Raw genomic sequence first — 6,000 nt, 5'->3', positions numbered from 1 at the left:
GAACTAGCATTTTAAAATTAAAGATTTGGGTCCTTTAAAATATTTTTTGGGTATTGAAGTTGTCCAATCAGAAAAGAGAATTTTTCTCTCTCAAAGAAAATATTATCTTGATCTTTTAGAAGACTCTGGTTTGTTAGGCGCCAAACCAGCTTCTGTTCCCATGAATAGTGCTACAAAACTTCATCAAGACGACAACCCTCTTCTCTCAGATCCTTTTGTCTATTGATGTTTGGTTGGTTGCCTCATATATCTTACCATCACGAGGCCAGACATCATGTATGCATTTCCTTCTCAGTCTCATCTTCAAGCCACAAAGCGAGTGTTGAAGTACTTAAAGAGTAGTCCCGGAAAAGGAATTTTCTTCCTCAGAAGTTTAGAAATTCAGATTCTCGGCTTTAATGACTCTGATTGGGCCAGATCCCTGACACTTGGAGATCTTTAATAGGTTATTGTTTCTTCTTGGGCAGCTCTTTAATCTCTTGGAAGAGCAAGAAACAAGCCACCATTGCCTGCTCATCATCTACTGAAGCATAATCTCGTGCACTTGCCAACACAACTTATGAACTTCAATGGATACTCAATGTGTTACAATGTTTACGCATCTCTCCTATCCGACCACCAATTTTATATTGTGATAATCAAAGTGCCCTTCATATTGTTGCTAATCCGATTTTTCATGAACGGACCAAACATTTGGAGGTTGATTGTCACTTGGTCCGACAGAAAGTTCAAGCTAGAGTGATGAAACTTCTCCCCATTTCTTCTTCTGAGTAGCTAGCTGATCTTTACCAAGCCTTTTTCTCCTCAACCCTTCCATCTTAATCTCAAGAAACTTGGTGTTCTTGACATTTTTCATCCTCCAGCTTGTGAAGGCATATTAAACCACTCTTCCATATTAGCCCATGATAACAACAAAGAAGTCTCACACCATCCCGTAAATTCAGCCTAACAGAATACATAAATTTTACCATAATTTTAGCTTTTACTATTTTTATTTGTTCTTATCTTATTTTTATTTTTTCTAATTTTTCATCGGTTTTTATTTATTTTTATCTTATCTTTGTTGGTTCTTATTTTTCATAGACAATGTTGTATATATATTTAGTTTTACCTTTATAATTTTTCAATCAAGAAATAAAAAGCATAACATTCTTCATTTTTGCTTTTCTTATTCTTTCAGAGTTTTATTAAAAAGTACCATTGAGTTCTAAGAACCAAGCCTTCTTGGTGCTTGTGACAGGTAAATTGCCTTGTGAAATTTGCATACCAAGGTTTTGGGTTCTTGTTGAAACCTGGAAGGCTGAGACATATATAGAAATGCTCACAAATTGATAGATCTCCCTCCAAAGGAATTAAGAGATATTATATTAAAAAAGATAGCAATAGATAAACTAGCCGGCTTTTTCTCTCCGTACAATCTTCTCAAATGCCCCTCCCGCAATCACACATGACCGTTTTGGGAGGTCGGAGATAGCTCCGGCCGACCAAAACACTTCCAATCAGGAGCAAGATCTCATCCAACGAAGCATCAAGAAGGTTCGAAAAGGTAGTGAAGCTTCTCGGGAACGTTTGCGTTAGTACCCCATGTTGAAGACTGGATGCAAGAGGAAACAGATAACATAGGCGCGTCTTATGCCAACATGGTAAGAGGCTTTAACCTAGGTAATGAACACAACCCAAAGGAGTTGGATGATGAGGACATAACTAGTGATGGAGAAGCTGTCTCGGAAACTGAAAATAAAGAAGACAACAGTAATCAGAAAAATTCAGATAAAACAGATACACAAGTTGAAGATATGGGAGGAGGCCTTTTCAATATCATCATAACTGAAGCTACAAAGAAGGAACTCTAGAAACCTTGGTGGAGTTCCCTCTTAGTCAAGTTGATGAGAAGAAAGATAGGGTATACAGTCGTGAAGCGTAAACTTGAAATGATGCAGGAAAGATTTGGGGGCATTGATGTTATAGATCTAGGCAATGACTTTTACCTAGCGAAATTCTATGCCCAAGATAATCTTGACTACGCATTACTAGATGAGCCGTGGAAAATTTACAATCACTACCTTGTTGTTACGCTATGAGAACCTGACTTTAACCTCTTACTCACTAACATAAATAAAATCAACTAAGAAGAAATGGTTTAACCTACTCATTACCGTTAGTAATGAAACTTAGCAGTTATTTGTGAAAAAGAATAAAAATCTGCACAAAATTCATCAGACACTCAAACCACTACCACCTAAATTAGCAGCTTTCAAATGATAAAAAACCAAACTTTTCCTTTCTATTGATGATAAAGTAATAGAGTATATGTATCAAGATTAGAATTAAGAATAGTTTAACTTTTCTTTTCTTTTTCAATGGTAGCCTGAAGTCGTTTTTCCTTCTTCCTTTTGTTCTTCTTTACCGATTTTGTCTTTGGTTTTGAATGATCTAATATAGGATCATAACCCGGAGGTCTACTATGTGATGCCATCTCTTTCTTTAACTGCATCATCAACATTATCTAAAAACCAAAAAATTAAACAATGTCATCGTTAACAGAACAAAAATGTGCTTCTAGTGAAACATACTGGTAAATAAAGATCTAATCTTTTATCAAGTCAAATTGCCTCGGATTATAAAGGCGATAAAAAATGTTTTAAATAGGTCAAATTATCATAGAAACGGAATAATGGGGTTTAGTAAAAGGGGAAAAAGAATCGAGCTTTAGAACGAGAGAACGATTAGGGTACCAGAGCAACTTTGGGTTGATAAATGGCAACTTTTTCTTGAAGGGTATAGCCAGCTCTGATGTGAATGGATTTGCCGAGCTTTGCAATAGTGAGGTAACGAACGGAGGGACAACGAACACACGAGCACTTACTGGGAGACCGCTGGCGACGAGCATGTGAGGGACGCCTAGTGGAGGAGACGCGACAAGATGGGACCATGCGATGTATCTGGTGAGAGCTCAACGAAGAACTTAAGGTTAGGACTATGTGTGGGACAAAATGACAAGATTTTTTTTTTTAGAATTTTTGAAATATAGAAGTGTTCTTAATTAGCTCTTTTATTCTAATGGTGAAAATATTCATTATTTTAATAGAATATTCTGCTATTTTAAATATTTTTGATACAGTAGAGACTAAATTAAAAAAAAATATATGATATAAGAATTTAACTAAAAAAAATTTATAAAAAGATTAGTTAAAAATCCAATAAAATTATAAAAGACATACAGAATAATTAAACTAATATTATATGATAATTGCTAGTGATATGATCAATGCCAATATATTGGGGCTATTAAGTCGAACACGTTCGATGTTTTGGTGGGTTGATCCGATGAACACATCAAGTTGTTGGTGGACGGCTGTGAGTCAACAAAAGTAGGCATATATGTATCGCTTTTTGTACGGTATCCCTGCACGGTTTTGAGGATATATGAAACAAAATCTTTGAGGTTGTTATAAGAATAAATCAAATTGTTTGTTCTGTATATTTTATCGTTTTATATGTAACATGTGAATTTATTATTTTTATATTAAATTAATTTTTTTTTAAAACTAACTCGAAATAATAATTTCATGTCAGACATGTCAAACAATTAGTGATATAAAACAGATGACATGATTTATTCTTAGAATGCATTAGAATTTCTCATGTTGAACTATGAAGGAGTAGTTCTAGGATTAATTGTATCTCGTTTCTGTTTGTTTCTGTTTGTTAGAATCTTCACATGCTTTTGCTTTTGCTAATAAATATTTTTTAAGGAGGCATGATGATTTACATAAGTGATCAACTAAAGAGTCAATATTTAATAGCCAACAACAGTCAGCTAATTTTTATGAGATTTTATTTTTACTTTATATTTTCATCCCACTTCTCTTTTTCATCGCTAGAGCTGACTGAAAAATATATATTAAAAATATAATTTTATTAGATAACTAATAAAAAATACAGTCAATTAATAATTTTTTTTTAATTTTTTGGGAGAAAACGTGAAAAATTTCAGATTCTCATAAAAAATATTCAAAATCTAAAAAAATAAAATCTAAAACTATTTTAAAATTTTCAAGATTCATTATCATTTGAAAAATTTTAAAATTATTTCTAAAATTATTTTTAAAAATCATTATAAAAATTTCTAATAAAAAAATTGAAAACAACACAAAAAAAAACATCTAAAATAAAAAAAAAATATCCAAAATTATTTTAAAAATTTTGAAACTTAACAAAACGAAACATCTAAAAAATATTAAAAAAAAAACATCCCAAAATTAAGGAAGAAACATCTAAACTATTAAAAAATAATCTAAAACCCAAAAAAAAATATCCAAAACATATAAGAAAAAGAAACATCAGAAATTTAGGAAAAAAAACATCTAAAAGTAAGAAAAAGAATCATCCAAAACCAAGAAGGAGCAGAGGGACGCAGCGTGGGAATGATTATGTGTGTTCAAAGTGGGTTGGTTATTTACGACAAGGCGGAACTACCGAACTATACAATGAGCGAAGCAGTTGCGCCGAGAATGAGATAGGAAGCATCGGACGATCTTCCAAACAGAGAGTAGAAGCAGTGCCAAATCTGCTATTGGGAGTTGCAGTTTCTTCAGCAATCAGATGGGCATCTCTGCGAGAACATTCGGCGAGGATAGAGGACAGCAGCAGACAACAGAGGACAACAATGGGGGTAACAACAACAATGGGGGTAACAACAACAACAACATGAAACACACAGAGGAATGAAATCCATGAAGCGTTTATTGTCAAAGCACATTCGATCGGAGGGAGTCAAGGTCGCCATGGATGTGCCACCAATGGTCTGCTCTGTTGTGAAGATCCGTTGAGAGGGAGTCGGAGATCAAAATGTGTTAGACATTCGGATTTGACTAAATTTGTTAGAAATTTATCTGAAATGAAGTATCTTTTTGTTTGAAATTTGTCTAAAATAAAGTATTTTTCATTTGAAATTTGTCTGAAATATATTGTCTTGATATTGACTAATCTGTCTTAAATTCGTCTAAAATATATCATAATAGTTAAAAATCTAACTGATAAATATCTATTTGAAATCTATCACAAAATTATCCGAAAAAAATTTCAGACAAAATATAAATTAGTAACAAGGATTTTTGAGACAAAAAGTTTCAACTTACTTCCAGGAAGTGAGTCATACGTTTGTATTGTTGCGTACATGGAAGGTGTATGTTGTGTAAGCGGGACTTCTTTGTATGCATTGGAGGCTACTATTGCACGTACGAGAACGATGCGTATGCCTTGAGAGTTGTGCATCCGATGCCGTTGTATACACACAGAAGATTTTTTTCAAAGATAGTAGGTTATATTTCATTAATTATTGAAAAATGAAATATAAAGATGTCCAAAGACAGGACAGTATAATGAAAGGTGGGGATTTCCCAAAAACACTACACTGAATGTATTCATCCAACGGTGCGTGGTCGAAAAACGAAGAAAATCTTAAAGAAGAAAGAATGATAAATCAAATTGGATGTAATTAAGAGCTTGCCTCATGGAGATGACGGTCTAAACTGGGAGTTCTTTGGATTTCACGGAGCAACTTGACAGAGCTTGCTAGAATGGCAGACGGCATTGAAGTAGAACCTTCAAAAATCAACTGGTTGCGAGCTTTCCAGCAGTTCCAGCAAATGATGGCAAGCAATTGAGGATGCATTCTTCAACGGATTAAGCATATATGTTGATGCAATCCACCATGTCCAAAAGACTCTGAGGAAGAAGACAGTCACGAAGATAATTCTGAGACCATACATCTTTAATTCTAGAGCAATCGATCAAACAATGAGTGACTGTTTTGGTTGTTTCATGACAGCAGGGGCATATTGGTGATATAGATGGGATGCGGTGATGAATCTGAGCAAGCACCGGAAACCGGCCATGGAAAGCTTTCCAGATAAATAGCTTAATTTTGTGAGGCAAGTTCAACTTCCATAGATCAATCCACGACTTTTTCTGTTGTATATAATTAGAGCAAAGCTC

The sequence above is a fragment of the Arachis hypogaea genome, chromosome 13 (assembly GCF_003086295.3).
Source record: "Arachis hypogaea cultivar Tifrunner chromosome 13, arahy.Tifrunner.gnm2.J5K5, whole genome shotgun sequence".
NCBI classification, from domain to species: domain Eukaryota; kingdom Viridiplantae; phylum Streptophyta; class Magnoliopsida; order Fabales; family Fabaceae; genus Arachis; species Arachis hypogaea.
The sequence above is the reverse complement of the archived record's forward strand: the minus strand, read 5'-3'. Positions refer to the sequence as shown.